This window comes from Haemaphysalis longicornis, unplaced genomic scaffold (genome assembly GCF_048455015.1).
Source record: "Haemaphysalis longicornis isolate Haplotype H1 unplaced genomic scaffold, Haemaphysalis longicornis Haplotype H1 scaffold_15, whole genome shotgun sequence".
NCBI lineage: Eukaryota > Metazoa > Arthropoda > Arachnida > Ixodida > Ixodidae > Haemaphysalis > Haemaphysalis longicornis.
In genome coordinates, this window is record NW_027526257.1 from 22,914,894 (window position 1) to 22,930,458 (window position 15,565).

Genomic DNA, 15,565 nt, shown 5'->3' on the forward strand with positions numbered 1-15,565 from the left:
CGAGAGGGGAGCAGTCTGGAATAGTACAATGGTTTGTTCACCACACGCGTTATGTTGAGATGTGGGTTCGACTACTGCATCCGGAATAAACAGCGGATTTTTTCTTAACTTTTGTTTTCACCTGTTTAATACTGTATCAATTAAACATGACAAACACAAGTCATTCGGCAGTATTAGGTATTTCGAACAATACCAAATAGTACTGGCAATAACGACTGCAAGCTTGATATTGTTACGAGATGGATTTATTTACAGTGAGGTTGGATGGTGTAGGACGAGCGTAGATGGTAGAGCGGTCCGTGAATGATGGGGCCAAGCCGGAGTGCAACCTCGTTCTCTTCTTTCTCCAACTCCGGTGATGAGGCTGGCATGGTTGCAACCCCTGGCGTGTAATATTGGCGTAACATTTCCCCTGTCCCAGACGAAGCCCTCTGGGCAAGTTAACTTACACTGCGTTCTTGGCAACGTTTTAGGCGGGCAACATGCACCACTTGTGTCTTTTTGGATTGTCGCCCATTTGAAGTTAAGCGTGAAATAACATACGCAACATCGCTGAGACGCTCGATCACAACCAACGGGCCGACGTAATGGGACAGAAGCTTCTCGGATAGCCCACGCTTTCGCAATGGCGTCCATAGCCACACAAAGTCACCCGGCGCGTACGTAACATCACGTCGGCGACTGTCAAATCGCTTCTTGGAGCGCTCTTGGGACGCGAGAGTACGTAGGCGAGCAAGTCGACGGGCATCTTCAGCTAGGCAGAGCATCCTCGCCAACGAGGGTTCGTCATGCAGAGAGAAAGGAAGCATGGTGTCCAGGCAGCTGCTAGGTTGACGGGCGTAAAGGATGAAAAACGGGCTGTAACCGGTGGTTTCATGCTTCGCCGTTGTATATGCGTATGTTATAAATGGCAACAGCTCGTCCCAGTTTCTGTGGTCCGAAGCGACGTACATCGCTAGCATGGACGTCAATGTTCGGTTGGTTCGTTCCGTCAGACCGTTAGTCTGAGGGTGGTATGGCGAGGAGTGGCGAAATTGTACGGCACAAAGGCGAAGAAGCTCTTCAACCACCGTCGCAGTGAATTGGCGCCCGCGGTCACTGATTATGACTTTTGGGGGTCCATGGCGTAGCAATACGTTCCGGAGCAAGAAGAGCGAGATTTCTGTCGCAGTTGCAGAGGGTAGGGATGCCGTCTCAGCGTAGCGTGATAAGTAATCCACGCATACAATAATCCAGTGGTTTCCCTGTGATGAGCGCGGGAAAGGTCCCAACAAGTCTATGCCAACTTTTTCAAAATGACGGTATGCCGGGTCCACAGGCTGAAGTCGGCCTGCCGGGACAGTGGTGGGATGTTTGTAACGTTGGCATTGGTTGCAAGAAGCCACATAGCGCTCAATAGTTTTGCGCATGTTGGGCCAATAAAAGCGTTGTTGGGTGCGGTGAAGAGTGCGGGCAAGCCCCATGTGGCCGGAAATTACGTCATCGTGCATAATGTTTAGAACAACGTTGCGAAGGAATTGTGGTACCACAAGAAGAATGCGCGAACCGACGGCGGAATAGCTCTTCTTGAAAAGCAAGCCGTTGTGGAGGCAGAAACGGCTAGTAGGGTTCGACTCGGCTGAGGCGAAAAGGTGGTCCAAACTCTTGTCCTTGCGTTGTTCTCGTTTGAACACAGCTATATCGGGAAACGCCGTCGACACCGAGGCGAGGCACTCATCAAGGTTGACAGCATCTGAGTCCGTTGATTTTAATGGAAGCCGGGAAAGGCAGTCGGCATCGGCATGCTTGCGGCCACTCTTGTACGACACCGTGAAATCCTATTCCTGTAGTCGGAGAGCCCAGCGCGCCAGTCGCCCACACGGATCTCGAAGATTGATGAGCCAGCAGAGGGAATGGTGGTCTGTGACGACAGTGAAGGTATGTCCATAGAGGTACGAGCGAAATCGTTGTGTGGCGAAAACGACCGCGAGACACTCTTGTTCTGTGACTGTGTAGTTCCGCTCTGGCTAACTGAGAGTGCGGCTCGCATAAGCAATAACATGCTCCCCGTCACTGTGTCGTTGAACAAGGACTGCCCCCAGTCCAATACCACTGGCATCGGTGTGCACTTCCGTTGGGGCTGCGGGATCAAAGTGACGAAGCACCGGCTCCGACGTCAAGAGATGCTTCAGGTGGCGGAAAGCGATGTCACAGTCAGAGCTCCATTTGAATGGGACGTTCTTCTGGAGAAGGCATGTGAGAGGGTAGGCTATGTCGGCAAATCCGGGAATAAAACGGCGAAAGTAGGAGCATAGTCCTAAAAAGCTACGGAGGTCCTTAACAGAGCACGGTTCTTTAAAGCGGCTGACGGCTGGAATCTTTTGCGGATCTCGTCGGACGCCCTCTTTATCGACAACGAGACCGAGTACAAGTGTGCGCCTTTCGCCGAGTCGGCATTTTTTCGAGTTTAGGATGAGACCAGCCTTGTCCAAACATTCAAAAACAGTGGCCAAGCGAGCGTTGTGCTCTTGAAAAGTGCGACCGAAAATCACGATATCATCAAGGTAGCACATGCACACCTCCCACTTAAGTCCACGAAGGACAGTGTCCATAAAGCGCTCAAACGTGGCAGGGGCGTTGCAGAGTACAAAAGGCATTACATTAAATTCGAAAAGTCCATCGGGCGTGACAAAGGCGGTCTTTTCTTTATCGTCGGGGTGCACAGGAATTTGCCAGTAGCCTGATCGTAAGTCAATTGTGGGGAAGTATGAAGCCGAATGGAGACAGTCTATTGCGTCGTCTATCCGGGGCAGTGGATATACGTCCTTCTTGGTAATTTCGTTAAGGCGCCGGTAGTCGACGCAGAAGCGCCATGATCCATCTTTCTTTTTGACCAAATTCACCGGCGCCGCCCAAGGACTTGAGGATTCCCTAATCACGCCCTTCTGCAACATCTCGTGGACTTGTTCGTTAATGACTCGTCGCTCAGAAGGAGAGACGCGATAAGGCTTTTGCCGTATGGGCCGTGCTCCTCCAGTGTTAATTAAATGGTGGGTACGTGTGTTCGGTACAGAAGAGCGTTGATGTTGGCGGGCGAAATCAAACACACTTGAGTGCCGCGTAAGCACTTGTACCAATGCGCGACGTTTTTCTGGGCCAAGGGATCCATTTACCATGCCCTCCAACTTGGCAGTGTCCACCGGGCAATTGTGAGAAGGGGAATCTAAGGTTTCTGTCAAAACCGCCACTGAAGAACACGCAAATTCGGAGAAATTGGCAAGCTTCAGGCCACGGGGAAGCACGGCGGGCTCAGAAGAGTAGTTAACTGTCCACAATGCGGTGTATCCTTGGACAACTGAAACAACTGACCGTGGCACCAGAATGTCTTTTTTGGCACAATTCAGAGGAACTGGTTCGACCAATGCTTCAAAGCCGTCTACGTCAACTCCGGGGCAAAGAACAGAAAGAAATGCCGCTGACCTCGCTGGTATGATTGTGTCAGCCAATACGCAGAAGGCACGGTTATCGGAAAAAGAGCCTTCCACAAGGGCAGGTAGCACGGTACCATCCACGTAAATTTCTCCATTGCGACAGTCAACGGTGGCCCCGCACTGCTTTAAGAAATCCAGACCCAAAATAACATCGTGCGTAGATCGCGGAAGCGCCGCAAATTCCGCCCTGAACGTGTGGCCACCAAACGAAACATTCACTGATCAAACCCCAAGAGGGCACAGGCACTCACCACCAACACCCCGAAAAGTCACCATTCGGTCCCATGTAAACATAACCTTACGGCCAAGGCGGGCTTTGAAAGCTAAACTCATGACAGAAACTGTTGCTCCGGTATCAATCAAAGCCATTGTTCTGGTGTCATCTACCAATACTTCAACTGTGTTCTTTAGCATAGATACAGGCGAAGGTAGTTCCAATTGAGACTGTCCGGTAAGAGGCATACTACGGGATGATTGTGCTGCGGCCTCACCTCCATTGTCCGCGCCGGCTAGTTTGCCGGCGGTGGCGACCTACGCCGAAAAGGTGAGGGTGAACGCCGCTGTCGTGTGCTGGGAGGTGTTATACTCCGGTCAGATGCAGGCGAATCACGACGAGGCGGTGGCTGTTCCATAAGGCGCAGATATTGTGGCAGGGAGGTGTCGCAGCGGCCATTCCGAGTGTTGGGGCGGTTCCACGTGGGCGGTTGCTCGTACCGTGGTGCTCGACGGCGACGCCGGCAGAAGCGGGAAATGTGTCCCTCCATACCACAATTGTTGCAGGTAGGGCCACGCTCACGGCGGTCAGGGAAGTATTCCTCGTACACGTCGTCAGAACGAGGTTCAAACGTTGGACGCCGAGGACGCTGGTCATACGTTGTACGTTGGGAACACTGAGACAACCATTCAACGTCGCGACTGTTGCGTGCTGACTGGTGGACATCAGAGCGCTGCGGACTGTGAGTGCGAGTCATAAAGCTCGCATCGCGGAATGGAACACTCGACGGAGAAAGTGTGTTGGCCTGGACGTCCTGTAGCACGTAGCTGTCCCGGATGCGTACGCTGTCGGTATAGTGCCGGGACTCTTCTTGTCGTAGCAGTTCCTCGCGGACAATGCATCGTATCATTTCAGCAAAGTCGGCAGGCGGTTGCAGGTCAACGCTTGCCACAGTCGTAACATTAGCCAAACGGTCGAATTTAGGTGTAATGCGACGCTTCTTCAACGCCTCGAAGGTGCGAATATGCTGGACAACGTCTGACGCCGATTCCAACTTTTCACGTCCTATTAAAAGTTGTAGACGTCATCAGCGATCAATTTTATTAGGTGACCCACTTTATCATCTTCAGACATTTGCGGGTCGACGAGTCTGCAGAGCTTCAAGACCTCTTCGATGTAGGTGGTGCACGTCTCGCCTGGGACTTGGGCGCGAAGGAGCAACGTCTGTTCAGCCAGCTTCTTCTTTGCGACGGAGTCGCCAAAGCGGGATGAAATTTCTTCGACAGAACGGTCCCAGGTTGTGAACTTGCTTTCATTGTTATCAAACCAGGTCAGGGCAGTCTCATGTAGCGAGAACACGACATTCGCGAGTTGTGCAGCGGCATCCCAGCGGTTGTATCGGCTCACCCGTCGATAATGCCTCAGCCATTCCTCAGCGTCTTCATCGGCGTTCCCAGTGAACATTCGGGGCTCTCGCGGGGGATGCCAGCCAGGCGTGGGGGCCGGCACGGTGTTCCCACCTTGAGGCATCGTAGGAGACAGTGGTGGCAGACCCGCGACACGTCGGCTACTGCGGAAATCCTGGAGGTCCGGCGTGGCGTACCCCGCACCTCCACCAAACTGTTACGAGATGGATTTATTTACAGTGAGGTTGGATGGTGTAGGACGAGCGTAGATGGTAGAGCGGTCCGTGAATGATGGGGCCAAGCCGGAGTGCCACCTCGTTCTCTTCTTTCACCAACTCCGGTCATGAGGCTGGCACGGTTGCAACCCCTGGCGTGTAATATTGGCGTAACAATATGTATCGTTACCGAGCACCTCGTCCTGTATCGGTCTGTTCTGCTGAATACATTACGAGGCTCTGGCTCCAGCAGTGTGGAAATGCAAATGGGTAATCACGACCTCCGACCAAGTGTTACGTTGTGGCCGCAGGAAAACACACGTTCTGCGTCTAGCGCTTTCGTCGAGGGGCGGCACTAGTTCACCGGCCTCACAGCAGTTTTTAATTTAAATCCTCTTGGAAAAGTCAAGAGGGAAGCTGTCGGAGATTAGCACAAAAGTCCACCGGACGCATTATTGCGTTGTCGGTTCGACTCGCTATTCCGAACAAAACACCAGATTTTTTTTCGACTTCTATTTTCGCCGATATATCGCAGTATCGAGGAAACATGAAAAAAAACATGTCATTCAAAATAAATAAATATTACGAAAAATGCCCAATAGCAATGGCGATAACGACTGCAACCTTGATTTGTGTGCTTACCGAGTCTCTCGTCTCGTATTTCTGTTCTGCTACATGAAATATGATGGCTCTGCCTCTAACGGTACGTAAATGACGGTGGCTAACTCCGACATCCGGCCACGTCTCATATCGTGGCCGCTAGGAAAAAACATGTTCTACGTCTGCCACGGTGGCCTAGGGGCAGCGCTAGTTGCCTAGCCTCCGCGAAGTTCCAAATATAAACTCCAACGAAAAAGTGGAGAGGAAACCCATCACACAATAGCACAATATTTAGTGCACCGCAAGCGTTATTCAGAGACGTTGGTTGGACTCCTGCTTCCAGAAAAAACGGCGGATTTTTTCTCGACTTTCATTTTCGCCTGTTTATCACTTTATCAATACAACATGAAAACACACATCATTCGACAGAATTAATTATTAAAAAAAATGCTGAAAAACACTACCTATAACGACTGCGAGCTTGATATTTGTACTTACCGAGTACCTCGTCCCGTATCATTCATGTTTTCTGCATGCATTACGAGCGCTCTGGCTCCAGCTGTCCAGAAATGCCAATGGCTAATCCCAACCTCCGACCACGTCTTTCGTTGCAGGCACTGAAAAATACACGTTCTACGTCTCGCGCGGTGGTCGACGGGCGGTGCTTGTTGACCGGCCTCCAAGCCGTTCTTAATATACACCCTCGCAATGACGTGGAGAGGAGAGCCATCACAGAATAGCACAATGGTTAATGTACGGCAAGCGTTATGGGGAGATGTGGGTTTGACTCCCGCTTCGGAAAAAACCGGATGTTTTCTCACTAATATTTTACCCTATTTGTCTCTGTATCAATGAAACATGACAAACACACATCATTCGGAAGTATTCTTTATTTCGAAAAATGCCGAATAGCACTAGCAATAACGACTGCAATCTTTATATATGTCCTTACCGAGTACCTCATCCCGTATCTTTCTCGTTTGTTAAATCCATTACGAGGGCTCTGGCTCCAACCGTTTGGAAATGACAATGGCTAACTGCAAAATCTGACCACGTCTTACATGGTGCGCGCTGGGAAAAACACGTTCTACGAGCCCTGCGGTAGTCGAGGGTCAGCGCAAAGTGACCGGCCTCAAAGCAGTTCTAAATAAAAACCTCCGTGGAAACGTCGAGAGGGGAGCAGACGTGGAATAGCGAAATGGTGTGTGCTACGCACGCGTATTCTGAAATTTGGGTCCAACTCCCGCTTCCCGAAAACACGGCGGATTTGTTCTCAACTGATATTTTGGCCTATTTATCGCGGTATCAATAAAACACAACGAAAACACGTCATTCGGCAGTAATAAATATCTAAAAAAATGCCGAATAGCAATGGCAATTGCGACTGCAATCTGGATAAGTGTCCTTATTGAGTACCTTGTATCGTATCTTTCTGTTCTCCTGCATGCATTACGAGTGGTCTGGATCCAGCAGTCCCGAAATGCCAATGGCTAATCTCGACCTCAAATAACGTCTTACGTTGTGGCTGCTGGAAAAGAATCGTTCTACGTATACCGCGGTAGTCGAGTGGTGGCGCTAGTTGACCGGCCTTAGAGCTGGCCTAAACAAAAACCCACGCGTAAAGTCGAGAGGGGAGCAGTCTGGAATGGTACAATGGTTAGTTCACCACACGCGTTATGTGGAGATGTGGGTTCGACTACTGCATCCGGAATACACAGCGGATTTTTTCTTGACTTTTATTTTCACCTGTTTTATACTGTATCAAATAAACATGACAAACACAAGTCATTCGGCAGTATTAGTTATTTCGAGCAATACCGAATAGCACTGGCAATAACAATTGAAAGCTTGATATGTATCATTACCGAGCACCTAGTCCTGTATCTCTCTGTTCTGCTGAATGCATTACGAGGCTCTGGCTCCAGCAGTGTGGAAATGAAAATGGCTAATTCCGACCTCCGACCAAGTGTTACGTACGGCCGCTGGAAAAGACACGCTCTGCGTCTACCGCTTTGGTCAAGGGGCGGCACTAGTTCACCGGCCTCAGAGCAGTTCTTAGTATAAATCCCCTTTGAAAAGTCGAGAGGGGAGCTGTCGGAGATTAGCACAAAAGTCCACCGAACGCATTCTGCTGCGTTGTGGGTTCGACTCGCTATTCCGAACAAAACACCAGATTTTTTTTCGACTTCTATTTTCGCCGATATATCGCAGTATCGAGGAAACATGACAAAAAACACGTCATTCGAAATAAATAAATATTACAAAAAATGCCCAATAGCAATGGCGATAACGACTGAAACCTTGATTTGTGTGCTTACCGAGTCTCTTGTCTCGTATTTCTGTTCTGCTACATAAATTATGATGGCTCTGCCTCTAACAGTACGGAAATGCCAATGGCTAACTCCGACCACCGGCCACGTCTCACATTGTGGCAGCTAGGAAGAAACACGTTCTACGTCTGCCACGGTGGCCTAGGGGCAGCGCTAGTTGCCTAGCCTCCGAGCAGTTCCAAATCAATAAAGTGGAGAGGAAACCCATCACACAATAGCACAATATTTAGTGCACCGCAAGCGTTATTCAGAGACGTTGGTTGGACTCCCGCTTCCAGAAAAAACGGCGGATTTTTTCTCGACTTTTATTTTTGCCTGTTTATCACTTTATCAACAAAACATGAAAACACACATCATTCGGCAGAATTAATTATTTCAAAAAATGCCGAAAAACACTGCCTATAACGACTGCGAGCTTGATATTTGTACTTACCGAGTACCTCGTCCCGTATTTTTTTTTTGTTTCCTGCATGCATTACGAGGGCTCTGGCTCCAGCAGTCCAGAAATGCCAATGGGTATTTCCAACCTCCGACCACGTCTTTCGTTGCAGCCACTAGAAAAGACACGTTCTACGTCTCCGGCGCTGGTCGACGGGCAGTGCTAGTTGACCAGGCTCCGAGCCGTTCTAAATATACACCCCCGCGATGACGTAGAGAGGAGAGCCATCTCAGAATAGCACAATGGTTAGGGTACTGCCAGTTGATGGCGTTGCGTGAAAAAGTGGAAAAGTGGGAAGAGAAGGGGCGTGCGCTGTCGATGTTTGCGCGCAACACAGTGTGCAATATGTTTCTGTTTGTTAAGCTTTGCCACGTTTTGCAAGTGATCCATTGTTCTCGCGCCAATGTTCAGCGGCTCCACCGCGTTTGTGCTGTTTTTGTTTGGGGCTCGTCCTGGGAAAGGATAAGTAGGACGAATCTTTTTCGAAGAGTACGCGAAGACGGTTTATAGCTCTCGCATCTTTTTTTAAGACAAGTGGTTAATCGTTTTTCTTTCTTGCGTGAAATAAAGGACCCCTTCCTGTGCGCTTTCATTCAAGTAAGGTTAGGTAGACTACTGCCCCAATTCATTATTACGTCATGTCTAAGCTACAGCGGAGTACACGGATATTTAACGGAAGTTGTGCAAGCGACTGGCACTGCTGATATGTGTCCTTACCGAGTACCTCGTCCTGTATCCTTCGGTTCTGCTTCATGCATTACAAGGGCTCTGGCCCCTGCATTCCGGAAATGCCAGTGGGTCATCCTGACTTTCGAGACGTCTTACGTGGCGGCTGTGAAAAACACGTTCTACGTGCCCAGTGGTGGTCGAGGGACAGCGCTAGTTTACAGGCGTGAGAGCAGTTTTAAATATAAACCCCCCCTTGCGCCAATAAAACCCAACTATCATCATCAAATATAAACCCCTTCGGTAAAGCCGAGAGTGAGCCGTCGCCGAATAGCACAATGGTATTGCACCACACGCATTATGTGGAGATATGGGCTCGACTCGTGCTTCCGAAAAAAAAACACCGGATTTTTGTCGACTTCTATATTCCCTTCGTTATCATGGTATCCAATGAAACATGACAAAAACACATGATTAGGCACTAATAAATATTACGAAAAATGCCGAATAACACTGGCAATCACGACAGCAGCCTTGATATGTGTCCTTAGAGTCTCTAGTCTAATATCTTTCTGTTCTCCGACATGCATTACGAGGGCCCTGGCTCCAGCAGCCCGGAAATGCCAATGGCTAACCCTGACCTCCGAACACGTCTAATGGTATGGCCGCTCAAAAAAACACGTTGTCCCCCCCCGGTGGCCGAAGGGCGGTGCTAGTTGACCGGCGTCAGAGCAATTCTAAATAAAATCGCATAATAGCACAATGGTCAGTGCACCGCAAGCATTATGCAGAGATGTTGGTTCAATGCCCGCTTCTTGACAAACAGTGTATTTTTTCTCGACTTTTATGTTCACCAGTTTATCATTGTATCAATGAAACATGATAAACACACATGATTCAGCAGTATTAAATATTTCGAAAAATGCTGAATAGCACTGGCAATAAAGACTGCAAGCTTGATCAGTGCCCTTACTGGATCCCCGTATCGTATCTTTCTGTTCTGCTGCATGACCTCCAACCACGTCTTACGTTGCCGCCGCTGGAAAAGACACGTTCGATGTATACTGCGCTAGTGGAGTGGCAGCAGTAGTTGACTGGGTGTTAGAACCGTTTTAAATATAAACCCCCGCGTAAAGTCGTGAGGGGAGCAGTCCAGAATAGCACAATGGTTAGCCCACTGCAGGCGTTATGCGGAGATGTCGGTTTCGACTGCTGATTTCAAAAAAGGGTGTTTTTCGCCACTTTTATTTTCTCAAGTTTATCACTGTATCATTGAAACATGACAAACACACGTCATTCGGCAGTATTAAACAATTCGAACAATACCAAATACCATTGGCAATAACGACGGCAAGGTTCATATGTGTCGTTACTGAGTACCTCGTCCTGTATCTTTCTGTGCTGCTCAATGCATTACGAGGCCTCTGGCTCTGGCAGTCCGGAAATGCCAATGGCTAATCGCGACCTCCGACCTCGTCTGACGTTGCAGCCGCTGAAAAAGACACGTTCTACGTCTCCCGCCGTGGTAGAGGGCAGCGCCAGTTGACCGCTTTTAGAGCAGTTCTGAGTAAAACCCTCTCAGTTATGTCGAGAGGGGAGCTGATGCACATAAGCACAATGGTTAGTGCACCGCACGCATTATGCGGAGATGTGGGATCGATTCCCGTTTCCAGAAAATGGCAGATTTTTGTAGACTTTTATTTTCGAATATTTCTCGCGGTATCGATGAAACATGACAAAAAGATGTCATTAAGCACTATTATAGAATACGAAAAATGCCACATAGCACTGACAATAACGACTGCAACCTTGATATCGGTCCTTACGGAATCTGTCGTCTCATATCTCTGTTCTTCTACATGCATCACGAGTGCTCTACCACCAGCAGTCCGGAAATAAAAATGGCTAACCCCGACCTCCGAACACATCTTACGTGGTGGCCGCTGGGAAAAAAAACGTTCTACGTCTCCCACGGTGGCCCAGGGCGGTGCTAGTTGTCTGGTATCCGAGCAGCTCTACATATAATCCCCCGCGGTAAACTGGGGAGGTTAGCCATCGCCGATTAGCACAATGGTTCACCGCAAGCGTTATACGATGTGCGTTCGACTCCTGCTTCCACATAAAACAGCGGATTTTTTTCTCGACTTCTATATTCGCTCATTCATCTCGGTATCAATAAAACATGACAAAAAACATGCCATTCGGCGCTAATAAGTATTACGAACCATGCCAAATACCACTGTAATAACGACTGCAACCTTGCTATGTATCCTTACCAGGTACCTCGTCCTGTAATTTTCAGTTGTGCTGCATGCATTCTGATGGCTCTGGCTCCAGCAGTAGGGAAATGCTAATGTCTAACGCCGACCTTCGAGCACGTCTTACGGGGCGGCCGCAGGGAAAAACACGTTTTTTGTGCCCAGTGGTGGTCGAGGGGCAGCGCTAGTTCACCGGCCTGAGCAGTTTATATATGAACCCCCGCAGTAAAGTCGAGAGAGGTGCAGTCACGGAACAGCGCAATGGGTAGTGCACCGCACGTGTTAAGTGGGGTTGTGGGTACAACTCCAGCTTCCGAAAAAAAAACGGTAGATTTTTTCTCGACTTTTATTTCCGCCTGTTTTTCACTTTCTCAATAAAACAAGACAAACACTCGTCATTCGGCAGTTATAAATATGTCGAAAAATGCTGAATGGCACTGGCCATAACGAATCGAATGCAACCTTGATATGTGTCCTTAACGGGTACCTCATCCCGTATCTTTCTGTTCTGCTTAATGCATTACGAGGGCCCTGGCCCCAGCATTCCGGAAATTCCAATGGCTCATCCCGACCTTCGACCACGTGTTAAGTTGCGGCCGCTGGGAAAAATTCGTTCTACGTCTCCCGCCCTGGTCGAGGGGCGGCGCTAGATGACCGCCCTCAGAGCAGTTCTAAATATAAGCCCCCTCGGGAAAGCCGAGAGGGGAGCCGTCACAGAACAGCAGAATGGTTGTGCCGACACACATTACGCTGAGATGTGGGATCGACTCCCGCTTCGGGAAAAAACGGCGCATTTTATCTCGACTTCTGTTTTCCTATTTATGGTGGTTTCAAAAAAACATGACAAAAACACATGTCATTCAGCTCCATTATATAATACGAAAAAGGCCGAATAACACTGGCAATAACGACTTCAACCATTTTATGTGTCCTTACGGAGTCTCTCGTCTCGAATCTTTCTGTTCTACAGTCATTACGTGGGCTCAGGCTTCAGCAGTCCGGAAATGCCAATCTTCTAACCCTGACCTCCGAGCATGTCTTACCTGGCGGCCGCTGGGAAAAACACGTTCTACGTCTCCAACGGTGGCTTAGGGGCGGCGCTAGTTGCCTGGCCTCCGAGCAGTTCTTCATATAAACCCATAGGCTAAAGTGGAGATGGGAGCCATCGCAAAATAGCACAATGGTTAGTGCACGGCCGCTCGATGGAAACTAGGCCCGGCCTGCCCATTCACGCGCCGCCGATGGGCAGGCGCGTGAAATCGGAGTTGTCAGTTGCCGCCGCTACTTTCGGCGGGGGCGCCACACATCGGTGACGGCTCCCGCCGCCCTCGCTTCGGGGCGCCTACGGAATATCGACGATGATCGTTCCTTTAAACGTCGTTCACTCGCGTTCTAACACACGTATCTGGAAAATAATAACACCACAATTTACGGCAAAGATATGTCTTCAATGTCTAAGAATTTCATATGTTTGATGCCGGTAATTCTTGTTCACTGTTTAAAAAGACGAGTGCGACGCGGACGCTCCCACAACCAAGTTCCCGCGATGTTCGTGAGTACATGCGACTGTACAGCATGTTACAATGCTGATTCGGTTTAAACACAGCAGCGCGTTTGTGCTGCAAAATAAAACTCCATTATTGCTGCCATTCACCATGCTAATGGAAGGACAACTTTAAAACGGCCGTGTTTTTACCTTGCCAAAGGCTCAGCAGCCCCAGGGCTGTCTCATGTTTGAATTCAGGCACGGTAGTTTTACTCCGAACCAAATGTCCCCAAATGCCGAGAAATTGTAGGTCACATTTATTAGTAAACCAGATATGTACTCGTTAAACAGGGGAGTAAAATGCTTGGATGCGCTGCGTACGATGCGCTGCGTACGTAGATGCGCTGCTTTGCCTGAGAGAAACACCTGTGTACTATCGGCAATGTGTTTGTGATTTGTTTTCGTTCCGTATTTCGTTTGAATCGTGGTTTGATTTCGCATGTGCGGCCGAGTTTCCCGTATGTGTGAAATCTGACGTGTGAAGTCTGATAGGCCGCTTGGGAGGATATTAATAGATTTTATAAGAACTGCTAGGCAGTGAGAACTTGTGTATTTTTGCGTGATTTTATGTTGTGTAGCATTATGAACAGAAACGAACTAGCTCAGATTCAAGTTTAATAATCGATACATGTTAACTTCGGGAGGGTGGAATCGGAATTAACGTGGGCAAGCAACACGGTTGGAAGGATTAATGCGGCTTGCAGCATCGCACGTCGGCGACGGGCGAGGGCATGGAAGCGAAGAATTACGGTTGCCGCTTGTACTCGCGGTGGGGTGCCACGTATCTGCGCAGGCTCCGGTTTGGGTGCGAAGAGCAGCAGCGGCGGGAATGTTGAAGCTCGCGTGAGCGCTTTGAGCTTTTCGTTTCGCAGAATTCCGCGCACTGCGCGTGTAATACAGCGTACTACCATGCTCCTGGTTATGAAATGCCCAAAACTGCTGCTTGCCGCGCTGCAAGTCGAATTCCTCAAAAACCCCGGGTGTCTGCTACCACCAGTTCCCACCAAAGAGCGACTCCAAGACGCCTGGCTGCACAACATCTCCCGTCAAGGCATCAACAAGGGCAGCCAACGGAAGCCAAGCTACAGGTCGGCCGTTTGCTCGCTGCACTTCAAAGAGGATGACTACACGGTGGGATTGAAGCGCCAGTTATTGCTGCCAACAGCTGTGTCGACAAGATTTCCTTCGTACACAACGTACGTGCAGCCGGGAAGCCCGAAAAAGAGGAGGGCGCATGTTCGGCCGCTGCTCGATGCGTGTGCGTCGGCATCTGAAGTACGCAATCAAGGGCAAGTGAGCACAATGGTTGCAGAAAATGAAACAATTGAACGTTCAGTTCTGGACCTAACTGGTAATGAATAAAGAGGTCAGCCGCACTCACCGAAAGATGCAGACTCAATCATGTACGCTCTCACGGACATGCAATCATGCGGCCAACGTAATTTTGAGACTCGAGAATGCCAGACTTCGTTCTATCTGACAGGCTTTTTCGATAACACCAAGAGAAATGCCCGCCGCCTTAAAATGAAAGAAAACAGACTAAACGAAAAACTGCAAAAACTGCAAAAACGCTGCGACAAGTTTCGCGAACAAGCGAAGAATTTCGAGGAGGATCGCGCTGTACAGGCAGTTCGACACAGCGGACAAATTTGTAAGCTCCTTTCAAACACCGTTTTCCCACACCTCGCAGGCTGTCCGCTGATGTGGTGCGCCAGCAACAGGACCCGTACCACTGTCATGAGCTGTGCGAAATGTTCTTGCAAAAGCTATTGAGGCTGCTTCTTGCCACCTGGGCTGGCGACGTTAATAGTGCTTTGGAGAATCTACTGAAGCTTTCGCGAAAACATTTCTCGCCAAAGGTTTTCCGCTTGTAAAGCTGATTGCCGGTGAACCATAGGTGAAGAGGACTTACAAATTTTCTGAGAAGTCAAATAAATCCGCCTTTAAATGTTGTATTAAATTTACCTTTGATGTCCCAGCTATTTATTACAGTTTAATTTACCTTCCAACTGTATATTACATTGTGCAACTAGTGTAAATCAAAGAACGACTGCCGCAGTTTTACAGCATCCCAACTGTATTCTGTACTCATTTCCGTGTTTTGGTTCCCATGTAAATAGTCTTCTTGTTGGAATAAATCAGTTCATAGTTGCGTTCGCTCTGTCCATTTCATTCGTGTGTCGTCCATAATTTTGTGTACCCTGTAACCTAACGCGCAGTCTAACAATATTTCCAAAGCAAATGGACCAATAGACCCTAAAAGGTATTAAGATTATTCCAGTTCTCTTTGAAAACGCAGTTAAAGCAAGGTGTGAAAATATCCAGTCACATTTGAGAAACTCGCATAGAGAAATGGGCATGTACGACACAGCATGAAACGTTTATGTAATTTTTACGTACGCGCAAGTTATAAGCTGTTTT